Here is a 16,537-nt window from a genome sequence, read left to right as displayed (position 1 = left end):
GAGTCACAGCTTCAGGATATCTTACATCATAGATAAAAACTTCCTCTTATGGGGGGCTATTTCTCTATTTCTCCTACTGACTTCTCCAGAAAGTTCTCAACACATCTTTATTAGGACAATTACAAAACTGATGTCCATTTTCTCTCAGATATCTGGAAAGGGAGAGGGATAACCTAAGGAAAACTCAAGTTGTAAAGAGATGCCAAAGCATCTTAAAATTTTTGAATATTTCTTCTCTTTTTTGCAATTAATGGTTCTTAACTTCTATGTGAGATGGATGACTGGCAGTCTGGGGAAATCTTAGCGACCCTTTTTCAGAATGATGCTCTACAATTCATCAAACAGAATATATGGGATTACAAAGGACATCAATTTTATTGAAAGCTACCAAAATATTAAACTAAACCTCAAGCTTTAACCACAGGTAAAAAACCCTGCCCTAAAATATTACATAAAAGAGATTATTTAAATCATACCAGGCTATTTGTGACCTCTGAGTATTATTAGATGTTAATATCATTAAGTAGAAACCTTGAACAAATCACTTAATCGGGAGGCCTCATTTTTATCCTTTCTAAAATTTGGCATTTGACTTGAGTTCTGGATTCTTCCTGCTCTAGAACTATGATTCTATGATCTAAGTCCTTCAGGTTTACTCTCAGTCTTCCGGAACTCCTGTCAAAGAGGGGGTGGAGAAAGAGACTAGGACAAGTGACAGGTCTTGAGTCTGGACCACAGATGAGCAATCTTACTTTAGGAGACTTTTGGGGAGCTGTCAGATGAAAGGAACGGCGGAATTATTGTTATGGGGGCAGCTGGGTGGGGCAGTGGCTAGAGCACAGGACCTGGAGTCGGGAGGACCTGAGTCCAAATCTGTCTTCACATTTAATGATTACCTAGCTGTGTGACCTTGGGCAAGTTACTTAACCCCATTGCCTTGCAAAAAAACCCCAAAATCAATTTCTCTCTCTCTCTCTCTCTCTCTCTCTCTATGTATATATATATATTTTTTTTTTCTGGAGGAAAAAAATAAAGTATGTCTTTTCTCTTTCTCCCCTTCACTTTTCTCCCACAATGAAGGGGAAAGGAGGTGTGCCAAGGAGCTCCAGCCGTTTCACTCAAAGATGCATCATTTGTTATGGGGTGGGGGGTGGCTAGAGCACAGGACGCCAGGAGTTGGGCTCCCACCCGGCTGGGTGGCCTCGCTCAAGCCGCTTAACCCCGACTGTCCGGGCCCGGGGCCGTGGCCCTGTGCCGCCGCACTGAGCGCCAGGGGAGGAGGCGGGGGCCGGGCCGGTGGCTCGGCGGAGCCCCTCACTCACAGCCAGCCCATGGCCTGCACCTTCCACAGAGTCGGCCCCGCTCTCCGAGGCCGCTGGATTCAGATGGGGGGGGGAGGCGAGGCAGGTGCCGGCTCGGGCCCCGCTGGGCCGGGCCCCCTGGGCCGGGCCTCTCTGCCCTTCCCCAGGATCGGGCCCGCGCGTCCCAGGGCCGGGGGCCGGGCCGGGGCCGGGGAGGCCGCGCCGCGGCTCGCAGTGTCCGGGCAGCCCGCGCCGCGCAGCGCGGGCGCCACACCGGGCCTGGGCGGGCCCCGGGGCGGGGGGCGGTCACGTGGCGGCCGCGGGCGGCCCCATTGGCTAGGCCCGGACCAGTGGCGGCGCTCTCCGGCCGCGGTTGGCCCCGGCCCCGGCCCGGCCCCGGCCCGGCCCCGGCCCCGGCCCCGCTCCGTCCGCCTCCCCCGCCGCGGAGTCATGCGCCGCTGCCGCCGCCGCCGCCGGTGCCCCGGCTTCTGCGCCGCGCGTCCGGCCGGCAGCCGCGGGAGGGGCCGCGGGGCCCAGGGCGCCCCCCGCCAGCTCGGCGCGCCCCGGCCCGCCTGAGCCCCGCGCGCCGCCGGTGGGTGCAGCCCGGCCGGGGGCGGGCCCCGGCGCTCTTCCCGCCCCGCGTCTCCTCCCCCGGCCCGGCCCGCGCCGCCTTCCCCGGGGCCCGAGGGCGGGCGGGGCCGCAGGGGAGCGGCGGCGCCCCGCCCCGCGCCGGGCAGGGGGCGGCAGGTGCGGGGCCCCTCCCGCCGGGCGCCGGTCTGAGCCGCCTCCAGCTCGCCGCCGGGCCCGGGCGCCCGCGATGCCGACTCGTCCGGCCTGAGCCCGAGCGGCCGGGGCGCACGGGGCCGCTGTCCTCGCCGCAGCCCCTCCAGGCCCCCGACCCAGCCGGAGCGGCGGCGCCCGCGGGGGACAGGTAGGTTCGGGCGGGGGCGGGCCGGGGCCCGGGGGGGGGGCGCGGAGCCGCCACGGCCCGGGCCGGCTTGGAGCCCGCCCCGACACCCGCCGAGGACTGGCCAGCCCGGCCCCGCGCCCCTCGGGGTCTGCGCCCGTGGGTAGTGGGAGAGGGGCGGGAAGCCCCGGGGCCGGGCCGGGCCCTCGCCCACTGCTTCCCGGCGCTTCTGGCAACAGCCAAGTCCGATCCCGCAGGCGCCCGAGTACTGGCCCAGATGCCCAGGAGGCGGCGGCTCAGAGCTGCCCGGACCGGCCACGGGGCCCCCGGGGGGAACATCTCCCCCCAAGGGGCCGGGCGGCCCCTCCAGAGGAAGATCCTGGTGTGCTGGCGGCCCCGGGCTGCGGGCTTCCTTCTCATTTCGTCCCTGATGTTGGAAAATCCAGGAATCCCGAACTTGAATTCTCGTGTTCTGGTTATCCAGCTGCTCGGGAATAGCCCCTAGGCTGCAGGATGTATTTTATTTTGTTTTACTTCGTGTTGTTTTTGCAAGGCACTGGGGGTTAAGTGACTTGCCCAAGGTCACACAGCTAGGGGATTAGTAAGTGTCTGAGGCCGGATTTGAAATCAAGCCCTCCCACTCCAGGCCCGGTGCTCTCCATCCATTGCACCACTTAGCCACTCCATGCAGGATTCATTTTAATGTTGTCATGGGTGATGAAAGCCTATGAATCTAGAGATTTTATTTATTTTGAGTTTTACAGTTTCCCCCCAATCTTACTTCCCTCCCCCCACCCCCACAGAGAGCAGTCTGTCAGTCTTTACATTGTTTCCATGTTGTACCTTCATCCAGATCAGAAAATCCATGATCTAGGAGTTGAACTCTAGTGTTCCAGTTGCCCAGCTATTCTGGAATGATCCCCAGGCTGTAGGATTCATTTTCATTTTGCCATTGGTGTTGGAAATCTCCCATTGGGTGACTACTTCTTATCATCTCCCCTCCCTTAACCTTAGGTGTCCTCATGTTTACTAAGTGCTACCTGTATCTTCCTGAGAGCAATCGAGTAGATTAGAAGGCTAAAGGTGCTTTACCCTGCTGAGCCATTGCCCTTGGACTCTCCGACAGGCCAGGTAGTGTGTCCTCTGACACTTACTATAATGCTCATTTAAAAAATCCTCTGATATTTGCTGGTATTTTTTCAGTTGAAACAAAACTTGGGGGCATTTCCCTCCCATCAGACTATGTTCTGTTACTAGAGGGTTTTTTTAAAAAGTGATTTCAGAAGATACTGCTTTTCTGTCTTCAGATTTAAGAAGAAACATTTCATTTAAAGGTGATATGTGTGTTTAAAATGGGCAAGGCTCAGCAGTGCCAGTAAATTGTCCCTGACTATGGAAAAACAGGTTTTAAAAAAAAATCCTAATTATACTTTAAAAAAATACAAAAAGGAACCAGTTGATATTAGAAGGATGGCAGTTGGGGATTTCTGGTGTATATGATTGTTGCAATTATGCAACATTTTCCAAGTAGCTAGTCAACAATATTTGTTCACTTGCCAGCAACTTGGGAAATGCTCTACTTGGAGTGGCCTATAAGAAATCTAAAAAGAAGCACATGGACTCTCCAGTAAGATGGTCTAGTGAGCACCTCTATAAGCAGGGACAGTCAGGGAGAATTGGTCAAGGGACATTAGCCAGGAATGTTGGAGGATCTTGGGTGCTTGGGTCAAGTCAGAGACCTGGGGGATCATTAGGCAGGTTGAGTCTTGCTTCCATTTTTAAAATAGGAAAAAGATTGGGGTGAGTCTAATAGAAAAAACATTCCACAAAAAGAGAATGTCATTCACCAACCCTCCAAAGGAAACCATGTCTAAGCAACAGTAATAAGAGCCTAAATTTATAGAACACACTAAAGTTACAAAGCATCTTATGTTGTCACATGGTCCTCACAAACACCCTGGTGAGGAATGCTGAGTGGGTTATATTATTCCTTCCCTTCCCCCCAAACCCCTTTCCCATTTTATCTAAGGGGAAACTGATTTCAGAGTTAAATAGTTTGTCTAAATTCCCATAGCTAGTAAATGACAGGTCTCAGACTTAAAACTGGATTTTCTGATTAGGAATTAATTCCCCTGGCTGAAGGCCATCAAGACTTTTTCAAGCTGGGAGGAAGTCAGGTGATTAATATTTCCAAAACTGCATTATGAAGTATTTGGGAGGGTACAAAAGATAGAGCACTAGGTTTGGAATCAGGAAGACTCATCTTTATGAGTTAAATTTGGCACTTAACAGCTGTGTGACCCTGGACAAGTCACTTAATTCTGTTTGCCTCAGTTTCCTCATCTATAAAATGAGCTGGAGAAAGTAATGGCAAATCACACCATTATCTTTGCTAAGAAAACCTCAAAGAGGATCACAGGGTGTTGTTGGACAGGACTGAAACAACTGAGCAATAGTTTCTAATCTAAACGGACTCTGAGAACAATAAATATATTTGTTTGATGTATGTGGAGCATGAAAAGTGTAGGTTGTAGGATCTTTCACTGGGGTGTGGGAAATTCTCCCCAAATGCAGAGAACAGCCTATCCCTATAGCTTAATGGATATTTAGGGCTGATGGAATTCCCTAGGTCTCATAGCTAACAAGCTGGATGGCCTAGTGGAAAGAGCCGGACCTGGGCTTGGGAAGATTGGATTCAGATACATATTTGCTGGGTGAACCTGTGAATCTTCATCTCTGTCTGCCAGTCTCCTGATCTATGAAATGGAAATTCCAATAGCAATTACCTCACAAGTTTGTAATGCCATATATATATATATATATATAAAATGCTAACTAACTTCAAGGCCAGAACTCTAACAAGGCCCAGGTACACTATACTTATTTTTTTTAAATTTTAAATATATTTTAATTTATTTTTAAAAATAATTACCAGGCGGGAGGGAAGCAAGATTGAGGGGGAATTGTAAAACTCAAATAATATCTTTAATAAAAATAAATTTAAATTAAAAAAATAATAATTACCAATTACATTAAAATTTTTAATATTAAGTTTTAAAAGTCTGAGTTCCAAATTCTTTTTTCTTCAGCTCTTCCCCACCTGTTAGAAAGCAAGCAATATAATATCAATTATATATATGAAGTTGTGCAAAACACATTTCCACATTAGCCATGTTACAAAAGAAAACACAAAGGATACCCCCCCCCCCATAAAATAAGAAAAGTATGCTTTTTTTGCAGTCAGAGTTCATCAGTTCTCTCTCTGGGGGGTATTTTTCATAATGGATCCTTTGGAATTGTATTGGATCATTGTCTAGATCAGAATAGTAAAGCCTTTCATAGTTAATCATTAATACAATATGGCAGTTACTGTGTAAAATGACCTCACTTCATTTTGTGTCAGTTCATTTAAGTCTTTACAGGTTTTCCTGAAACTATCCCTCTCAGTTCTTTTTTTCTTTTTCTTTTTTGTTTTTTGCGAGGCAGTGGAATTAAGTGACTTGCCCAAGGTCACAAAGCTAACTATTAAGTGTCTGAGGTCACATTTGAACTCATATCCTCCTGACTCCAGGGCTGGTGCTCTATTCATTGTGCCATCTAGCTACCCCCCCCCTTTTCTTATGGCATAGCATATCTGTCACAGTCATTTGCAACCTGTTCATCCATCCCCCAACTGATGGCAGTCTCTCAGCATCCAGTCCTTGAGGCGTACAGTTTATCCTAGTGATTTGATTCTAGGCAGTTAAAAGGCCTTGTAGATGTTTGCAACCTAAATGACATCAAGGAGATAATGAGGGAAACAGCAAAAAGCACAATCTAGATGATTCTGGATGGCTAAGGAGCAAGAAACCTAGTCAAGAAAAGAGGCTGCTATTGGAGGGTCCAAGTTTCCTCTAGGAAATGAGATGAGTGAATTAGCTGACTCTCCTTCCCAGCCCTAGATATGACCTCCCATGACAGGAAGCTCCCTCCTTCATGGTAGCCTATTCCACTTTGGAAGAGTTATCATTTTTAGTCTGTGCTCAAAGCCACCTCCTTGTAACTTTTTCCATGGATACTAGTTCTTTCCTGTGCTGCAATGCAGAACAATTTTTTTAATGTATCAAATGCCCACTGTGTGTAGAACACTTTACTAGATGATGAGGGAAATAACTCATTTAGAGAACAGTTCTTGCCTGTGTGTGTGTGTGGGGGGGTGTTGTATATACAAATAGTTATTCTGGGAAAGTAGATGTAATATATTAAAGAGATTCAGAAAATAATTGTAATAGCTAATATTTATGTATTTAAAAGATGCAGTAGTACTCTTTTGTATAGATCTCATACATATCTTTATATATCAGATATATTTTTTATATTATATACAACTCACATTATACCTTAGCCCCAGTGTAAAATAGGATTATGGTAATATTTATCTGTGTTTAGTGCTAAACAGGTATTATTACTATTATCCCATTTTACATTGAGGATAACTGAGGCAAAATGTGGATTGTCCATCTGTGGTCATCTACTATCCAATATCAGAGATGGGATCTGAGTTCAAAGACTTCCTGATTTCATATCCAGCATCCCATATCCTATTTGATGTTTCCCTTTAAGTAAAAGTCTCTTAAGAAAAGTGCCATTTTTGGGGCGGCTAGGTGGCGCAGTGGATAGAGCACCAGCCCTGGAGTCAGGAGTACCTGAGTTCAAATCCGGTCTCAGACACTTAATGATTACCTAGCTGTGTGGCCTTGGGCAAGCCACTTAACCCCGTTTTTGCCTTGCAAAAAACAAAAACAAAAAAAGTGCCATTTCTTTGCCTCCTATTTGACAGTTAAGACCCTCGAAGATGACTATCGTGCTCAATAAATTGCCCTCCTTCCTTCACCTGAATTCTTCCCATGAACAGCCTAGTTTTCCTCTTCTGTTCACACAGATTATTTGTCTAATTCTTCTTCAATCTATGATGACTGGGATGAAAAAAAGAGACTTCCTCCTAGTCTCTTTTTGCCCCCTCCATAGCGCAGTGAGACTTACTTCCTGTGTGGTAGATGACTGTGCTAGGCTAGTGCAGCCTCAGTCTGACTTAGCTCTTCTTCTAAGCAGCTGCAATATTCTTTTGGCTCCTGGGATGCCTGCAGTGTCAACCAGGGCAGTTTTACCAAAACAACTCCCAAGCTATTCAGTTTTTGTCCTCATGTGACTTTTTTTAAGAACAAAATAAAATCATCTAACAAGATGTTAATGACAATTTGTTTTGCATCCTCTCTTTATTTCTGTCCGGTTTGTAAAATTAGATGGGATGCTGAATTTTTAAAAAATGTAGCCATAGACATTGCATATGCTTTTCTCACTTGGCAGCTTCATATAAGTCCTGCAGCATGACTTAGAATGATGGTCTTTTTTTTTCTTGCAGTATGGTAATATTCCATTTCATTGCTTTAGCACAATTTGCTCATCTACAGCCCTATTTTTAAAAATTCTGTCTATTTCCAATATTTGGGCTATTATAAATGAAGAAGCTGTGAATATTTTTGAGAGAGAGGGTTTATTTTTCTCCTAATGTTATCTTTAGGATATATGGTCCTGATAGCACACCCACTGAATCAGAAGGTAAAATTAATTTTGTCAATCAGGAAATAGTGCCTACTAAGTGCCAGACAGAAGGAATAAAAAGAAAGGCAAAAGACAATCCCTGCTCTCTAGGAGCTCAGAGTCTAATGGGGAAGATAGCATGTAAACAACTATGTATAGAAAGAATAAATTGAAGATCAGCTATAGAGAGAAAACCCTAGAATTAAGGGGGGGATCAGAAGGGCTTCTTTTAGAAAGTGGACTTCAACTGGGACTTGAAGGAAGCCAGGAGATCAAGATGCAGATGAAGAGCATTTCAGGCCAGAGAGTCAGCCAGAAAAAGTGCCCAGAGATGGGAGATGATCATTTTATTTGAAGTACAGCAGGTAGGCCAGTGTCATTGGATTGGAGAGTACATGTGAGGTCTGGAAAGGTGGTGCTGAGCAGATTATAAAAGGACTTGAATACCAAATAGGATTTTTTTGTGTGTGTATTCAAACATTTCTTCCAAAAGATCAGATGGGACCAGTTTGAGTTCTGCCAAGTGAATTTACAATTATGTGTCTTCTCCCAAACTTCATACTTTATTATTTTTGCCAATTGGACAGGTAGGAGGTATTTTTTTGTTTTCAAATTCTCTGAGTGTGTGAAAAAATGTTGAAGGATTAGGTTAATGATTAGCATTTCATTTTTATCATTATTTGTTCATAATTCTTTTGTCACTTAATTGGGATTGTTTTTTGCTACAGGAGCTCACTCAACAGTGCAGATTGGCACCTACTTGGTAACTTAAATTGGATGATTATTTAGGACACCGAGTCAATCAGTCATTATTTAGTAAACTTGGTATATGTTTGGTACTTTGTTAAATGCTGGGAATAGGAGAAAAGTCAAAACTAGGCTTTCTGTCCTCAAGGAACTTACATTGTTGTGGAGAAGACTATTCAAAAACTTATGCCCATGCAAGATGAAGTATTGTGGAGAGGAGAGATAATCCTGGAGAGAAAACACTAGGTGAGAGAGCAGGGGAAGGAACTCAGGGAACCTGGGGAAGACATCTCAGAAAAAAGTGGGATTTGAGTCGAGACTGGAAGAAAGTCCAGAAGGCAGAGATAGGACAGAAGACTTGACCCAGGTCACAAGACTTGACCAAGGTCACATAGGCAGTGTCAGAAGTGGTTTTCCCAGCTATTCGGCAAACTTTTTATTCCTTATAATGAGGTACCTTTCAGTAGAAGGGGGAGGAGGGGAAAAAGGGATTAGAATAAATTAGGAGATGGATATTGCTCTCATAAATTTTATATAGATTTTGCATTTATTTTAGATGTCTGGTTTTTTTTACCTGTCAAAGATTTTTTCCCAAAAACTTTAAAATTTATTTTCAGTGAACAAAATCGTTATCTTTCTGCCATCTAATCAATCTATTTTGTCTCCCACAATTTCATCCACTTTTTTCCAAAAGTTAAACCCTTTTCTTTATATTTGTGATAAATGTTCTTACCTTCAATTTTGTGTGTTTGGATTGGAATTTATTGTAGTATCAAGTGAGGTATAGGGCTGACCTCAACTTTTTTGCACTACCATCCAATTTTCCCAGCTGGTTTTTATTGATTTTTTTCCCCCTTAATGTTTTAGAAGCTTGGGTTTACTAAGAACTCATTTCTTAGACACTTTTATTTCTTGATTCTCTGTTCTGTTCTATTATCTATTTTCCTCTAATTTACTGTGTTTTAGATAAAGGGATTCTTGTTTAAGAATGAAAGTTCTTGGTTTCTGAGTTTCTGTGATTATGTGAGGGAATTTTAGTAATTATTATATACATTTTGAAATTTGATCAGGTGATTTTTTCCAAATCTTTTACAAAGTTAACCTGAATATAGGATTTCAAAACATTTTAACCTGATAAATGTCATCATTTTGGTTTTCTTAGATCCACAGAATTGAAAGATCAGAGTCCAGCTAATCCAGCCATTCCCTAAACAAGGATCTGTTATTATTCATTTGTGTCTGACTCTTGGTGACCACTTTTGGGATTTCCTTGGCAGAGATACTTGACTGATGTACCATTTCCTTCTCCAGCTTATTTTACAGATGAGGAAACTGAGATTAAGTGACTTGCTTAGGGTCACAGAGCTAGTAAGTATCTGATGCCAGATTAAAAACAATCCAAGATAAGTCTTCTTGACTTCAGGCGTTTATCTACCCACTGTGCTACCAGATTGCCCCAAAGATCCCCTCTAGAATACACCTAAAAGGTGGTAAATATCTTCAATTTTGCCCTTGTTGAAAAACTTTTTGTGTTTTTTATAAAAAATTTTTTATCTGTGTTGTATCCTTGAGCTCTCCCATAGAAAGAGAAGGGATTTTAAGAGCTGGAAGAGACCTTAGGAATTCTTCCTAGTCTAATCTCCTTCTTTTATAGACTAGGAAACAAGACCCGGAAACTTGAAGTGATTTGCTCAAGGTCATGAAGGAAACCCAGATACTCTTAACTTAAGATCCGGAATATCTGTGCTAGTCTGCCTCCATTTACTATTATAGTGGTTTCTTGAGAAGAGGTGTTTTTTTTTTTAAAGGTTTTCAAAAGGCAAATGGAATTAAGTGGCCCCACAGCTAGGTAATTATTAAGTGTCTGAGGCTAGATTTGAACTCAGGTACTCCTGACTCCAGGCACCACCTCGCTGCCCCAGAGGTTCTTTTTAAAGAGAGCTTTGTTAATAACTTTTCAGAACTATAGGTGTTCCTGGGTTTTATGCAAATCTGATGAGGTTTTCCTTGTTAATGAAAAACTCAAGTGTTGCAGAGACCGTCACTAGCAGAATATGCAATGCTTGGCCACTTTCAATCTCGGGCTTCTCTGAGGAAAGGAGACCAATGTCTTCATCATCTTCTTCCAGGACCAAGATTGGTCCAGTGGCACCTCTGCAAGAAACAGTTGGATACATTGTTTTCCTGGTCCTGCTAAGCGTTAGTTCAGGCAAATCTTCTTAGGTTTCTCCCTCTCTTTTAATACTTATTATCATTCAATAATACTCCATTTTATGGATATACAACTAGCCATTCCCCAGTAGAAGGATATTCACATTATTTCTAGGGGTTTTTTCCCTCCTATACAAAATCATATTCAGATTTGTATATTTTATTATATAGTGTTTTTTTGTCTTGGGGAACCAATTAGCAGAACCAATGACTGTGAGTTGTTTTGATTTGTGTATTCTTATTAGTGATGGAAAAAATCTGTTATGAGGAATGACTCAATGGTATTAATTTGTGTTCACCCCTTATAGAATTTTGTCATAGCAGACTTTCACTGGGTATATTTGACAAAAATTCCCTTCCCTTCCCTCCCCCATTGACAGTTTTCCCTTATAATCCTAGCTACGTTGATTTGGGGGGGGGGAAAAGCTTTTTAATTCTGTTGTTGATATTGTCTATTTTCTCTGATATTTTAGTTTGAGTTTTTCTTCAGACATAGTTAGAAAAGATTTCTCCTTTTTATCTTCTCTCATCTCCGTACTCCCCCTCCTCTTATAGTTAGACCATCAGTATCTGGATGCTTTAATAGATATTGTCCCTCAGTTATAGGATTAACTCTTTGAAAGCAGTGACTATCTTGTTCTTATTTTTCCTATTTGTATTCTCAGCACTGAGCCATTGGTCCAGTGTAGGCAATAATTGAAAGCTGTTTCATTCATTCGTATCATAGACTTTAATGTGATATCTAGTGTGTGATACTAAGCTGTTTTCTGCTGAGTTTGTTTTTAACATCATGCTGAACTTGCTTACCAAAATGCCTTCTCCTGACCTTATTTTGGGGGACTCACTGGATGGGGTATTGAAGGCAGCCTCTGTCCTCTAGGACCCTTGTGATTCAGTTCAGGTATCTTGAAGAGAAGTATTTTTTGTTTGTTTTTATGAACTTTTCAAAGCTGCCTGATCGGATTATTTTTGGGATTTGTAAAAAAATAGTTGAGACAATGAATGTAGGACAAGGCTAGACTTGGGTCTGGTCTTCATTCAGATAAATCTTCCTTTTCTTTTCCTTGTTCCTCTCTACAGTCTGAACCCTCAGAGAGCCAGGGTTTTGGTTTTTTAAGGATGATCATGATGGAGTTGAGGAAAAAAATTCTTTGTAGAGAGTCATGGATTCTTGCTTAATTCAAAGATGAATGTATTTTCTGGCTAATACTTGTTCTCCTGAAGGTAAGGGACATCCCCCTCTGATAGTCCTCTTTCAGATATGTGGGGATATTGATTTGGACACCACATTTTTTAATTTCCAAAACTTGAATGATAAGACCCAGGGTTTCAGTGTATAAGACCCATATTATTCTAATTTATGTGATCTCTAGTGCTTTATAGTGTTATCCATTTATATCTGGCCCCTGCCCTGGAACTCTTTACTTTAGATAATATCTCTCTGTATTTATCTCTGGGATAAAGGAGAGAGAGCCAACAGAGCGTGTCAGGAGGTATGTAAACTTAGGAAAGTTTTAAGGCCAAGGAATAATTGGAGAAGTGTCTCAAAGAAGACTCTAATACCTCAGAGAGTAGATTTCAGGTTGAGAATTAGTTAGACCCCATAATTGTGCAAAAGATGAATCAAGAAAAGAAAAAGAGTTAGTAGAGAGACGATAATTTCTTTTTCTTTTACCTTGATATTTGCCTGGAAATATATTAGTGAAGTTCCTCTTAGAAAGCTATCTTTTGAAACACAGGGGTCAGAAGTACAAGGGAAAAAATAGCAGTAAATCAATAGAATGTCTTAAATGTAATCAGCAAATGAGATGGGGCTAAATCACTGAGATCAAGTGGCATCTGTCCAAGACTTTTGAAGAAAGTCGAGAGCGAAATTCTGGAACTTTGGGCCAAAATGTGTAGCCATTTATAAACAGTCACTCTGTTAGAAGGATGGCCATTTGCCAGTGTGATAGACATCCTTGAGAAGGGTTTCATGGAAGACAATGAGAACTACAAATTTGTGAGTCTCACTTCCTCACTGACAGTACTAGTGAAATCACCAAGCATTTCAGGTAAATACTTTTTGGGGAGGGAAAGATAATTTTTCTGTGAGAAGTAATGTGTTTGAATTTACAAGCAGAAATTCTTGGGAAAATTCTTTTGAGATTGTGAAAAACTTTTTTTAAGGCACTGGAGTTAGTGGCTTGCCTGAGGCCACACAGCTAGGTAATTATCAAGTGTCTGAGGTTGGATTTGAATTTAGGTCCTGCTGACTCCAGGGCCTGTGCTCTATCCCCTGAGCCACCTAGCTGCCCCATGATAAACATTTTTACACACCAATAGCTAGGAAATTTTGATCACAGGAACTATTGAGGACACTAGAGTTGGAAGTCAACTCTCTCATTACAAATATGGAGAATCTGAGGCCCAGAGCAGATTCATGATTTTTGTCAAGACAACTCAGCATGGCAGCTGTAGTGAAGAGAGAGCAGCCCTTGGATTTAGGAAGACCTGGATCATTGGATTATTGAAATTTATATTTGGAAGGGACCTTAGAAGACATTTAGTTAAACCTTTTTGGGTTTTTTTATTGAAATTTTATTCTATTTTTCAATTACATTCAATGGTAGTTTTTTAGCAGTCATCCATTTGTAAATTTGTGAGTTCCACATTTTTCTACCACCCTTCCTCCCCATGGTGGCAAATAGTCCAGTAGAGGTTGTGCATGTACTTTCATATTTAAGATATTTCCATATCAATCATGTTGTGAAAGAGGAATTAGAACTAAAGGGAAAGGGGGAAAAAGAATGAGAAAGGAAGGAAAACATAAAAGAAGTTTAAAAAAATGAACATAGTATGCATTTAGACTTTTCCTCTGGATGTGGATGATATTGTCCATAGCATGTCTCCCAGGGTTGTTCTTTATCTCTGAACTGCTGAGAGGTGCTGCATTCATCTTGAGCATCTCACAATGGTCTCTTGGATCTGCTCACTTCACTTAACCTCATCATTTTTCAAGGTGGGAAAAGGGAAGTGAGGCGACATGCCCAAGATCCCTCAAGTACTAATAGAGGAGTCTTGATTTGAACCCAGGTTGGAACTCTTGATCTTGTAGACATAGAAGGAAACAGCATCACAAAATGGTAGAGCTCAGAAGGACTTTAAGCTTCATAGAGTCCAACTCCCTCATTTAAATGTAAGGAAACTGAAGTCTAGGATTTCAGTTCAAATTTATAAATAAACTTACATTAAGTACCTATTATGTGACAAGCACTATGGATATGGAAAGAGGCAAAAGACAGTCCTTGACTTCAGGGACCTTACATTTTAATAAAAGGTGAGGTGACAACATCACATGGGTAGTAAAGTAACAGGGAGGATTCAAGATACACCTTATGATTTCATGGGAATGTCACTTTGCATTTTACCATTTAAGGTGACTTTCAAGGACTAAGTTAAGGTGAATTGCCTGTTATGAATAGTAGAGGAGTTTACATGGGAGGAATTCCCAATATGCACAAAGTCAGGGGCCCAGAAAATATCCCTGCCCTAAAGGAGCTCACAGTCTAATGTTGAAGACAACACATTAACACCTATGTACAGAGAAGATATATATTGGTGAAATTGGGGACAATCACCAAGAAAGATCAATCTCCTATAAAATCTCCTATAAAAGGTAAGTTTTTAACTAATGTTTGAGAGAAGCCCAAGAATTGGAGATGAATGAGGAGGGAGAGAATTCCAGGCCTGGGGAACAGGTTTAGAAGGCTGGAGATAATTATCTCATGGAAGGCTAGTATCTAGATTGTAGAAGAACCGGAGGAGAGTTTGTAAGAATCCTGGAAAGGTAGGAAGGGACTGGATTATAAAGGACTTGTTCACCAGATAGAGCATTTGATGGTGGAGGGAGCCTCTGGAGAGGATTGAAAATTGGGCAATGACATAAGCAGGGCTGCACTTTTTTTTTTGACACAATTGGAGGTTAAGTGACTTGCCCAAGGTTACACAGCTACTAGGTATTTGAGGCTGGATTTGAACTCAGGTCTTCTTGACTCCAGAGCCAATACTTCCCTGGAACTGACCGCCTACCTACCCATCACTTAAGGAAGATCAATTTGACAGCTAAGTAGAGCTAAAATCTGGGAATGCCGCCATATCTGTAGCATTGTATTTGTTCTCCAATTTATCTCCAAAATCTTTAGTATTTCTGTCATACTAGGCTAACTTTATTGAAATGATCTGAAGGAGGGCAAGTGCAACAATGAAATCTTCAAGTTTTCAAGTAAACTTCAGCCCTTCCGTATCATAATATGTCCAGCCAAGAGTCATAAACTTTAGGAAAATAGCTCCAGGCCATCAGTGTGCAGAAATGTCACAGAGGTCTTCTAGTGGAAACAATATAAAGGTCATATGTTTGGGGAATAAAAACAATCATTACTGAGGAACAAGATGGAAAGTCAACATTGGCTGTTTCTTGAGGATGTTGCTGTTTGTTACAGGCCGGACTGGTACCAAGGATTATTAGCAGGAAGAGTGTTGGTGACAGAACAGAGTGTGTCCATTTTGAATCAGATTAAGAAGCATTGGTTGGCCCTCCCAGAGCCATGGCCAGTGTCTGACCGCTACACTATATTAAAGATAGGATGAAGATGGAGAAGGGCAATAATTAATCAGAATGATTAAAAGGGAAATAAAATTGCCCCTTGTACATAGAAAGCCAAGGTATTCTCTGATGGTTTCATCTGCTCTTCCCCTGCCATGCATACCAGGCTTCATGAAATTCTTAAGGACAGAGACTTCCTATAAATAGATTATATTCTCTTTTGTATTCAATGCAGTTCCAAAGTGTGTTATAGATGTGAATTTGGCATCTGGTAGATTAAGGTTCAGATTATGCCTCTTGCATTTACTAGCAGTATGACCTTGGATAAATCCTTTCAGCCTTAGTTTTCTCTTCTGTAAAAGGGAGACAACAATCCCTGTGATGCCTGCCTCCCGAGGTTGTTAAAAGCTCAAATGAAATGGTGTATGTAAAACACTTTGTGGAACTTTGAACTTCTATATAAATGTCAGTGACTATTACATGTAGAAATTAAAAAAGATAAGATGATTCAGTAAGAGGAAAGGAAGGCTAAGAGGGGAATGTAACAATAATAATCCTAGACAGAGCAGCTAAGTGGCTCAGTAAGTGGAACATTGAACTTGGAATCAGGAAGACTCATCTTCCTGAGTTCAGATTCAGCCTCAGACACTTACTAGCTGTGAGATCCTGGGCAAGTCACTTAACCCTATTTGCCTTAGTTGCTCCTCTTTAAAATGAGCTGGAGCAGGAAATCAAATACTGTGATATCTCTACCAAGAAAAAGTAAAAAAGTAAAAGTAAAAGTTGGACGAGACTGAAAGTGACTAGAAAACAACAAAAAGCATTCATACAATATTTTAAGATTTGCAAAATGCTTTATATATACATATGTGTGTGTGTGTGTGTATGTGTGTGTGTACACACACACCTGTATCTTTTTCTGTCTATGTGCCTGTCTGTATCTTGCCCAGGGTAACATACCAAGTGTCTAAGTCAGTATTTGGACCCAGATATGGTTGACTTCCAAGTCCACCATGGTAACATGGGCACCACCTAGTTGCCTCTGGTTTAAGTCTGGAAAATCACAAACTATGAATGCTTTTAAACTTGACAGGGACCAGAGTTAGGAGAAGTCAAATCCTTATGCATTAGGGAAAATGAAGTTAATAAGCCTTTATATAATCTGTACTGCTTGTCAGACATTGTGCCATGAGCTTTTTACAAATA

At 42.2% G+C, this 16,537-nt stretch overlaps 1 protein-coding gene across 3 annotated transcripts in view; it reads left to right on the top strand.

Annotated features, from left to right (window-relative positions):
* Nucleotides 1–2,065: 2,065 nt before the first annotated feature.
* Nucleotides 2,066–16,537, top strand: part of LRRC8D (leucine rich repeat containing 8 VRAC subunit D) — a 193,714-nt gene continuing 179,242 nt past the window's right edge. Inside the window, exon 1 of one of the 3 annotated variants that reach the window (XR_012475549.1) lies at nucleotides 2,066–2,232. The gene's annotated coding sequence lies outside the window, so the exon portion shown is untranslated. The remainder of the gene's footprint in view (nucleotides 2,233–16,537) is intronic. The other 2 variants (XM_074221708.1, XM_074221706.1) reach the window with 2 other exon arrangements.

Source organism: Macrotis lagotis, chromosome 2 (genome assembly GCF_037893015.1).
Source record: "Macrotis lagotis isolate mMagLag1 chromosome 2, bilby.v1.9.chrom.fasta, whole genome shotgun sequence".
NCBI classification, from domain to species: Eukaryota; Metazoa; Chordata; class Mammalia; order Peramelemorphia; family Peramelidae; genus Macrotis; species Macrotis lagotis.
Note: the sequence above shows the minus strand (reverse complement) of the source record. Positions and strands in the feature narration are given on the sequence as shown.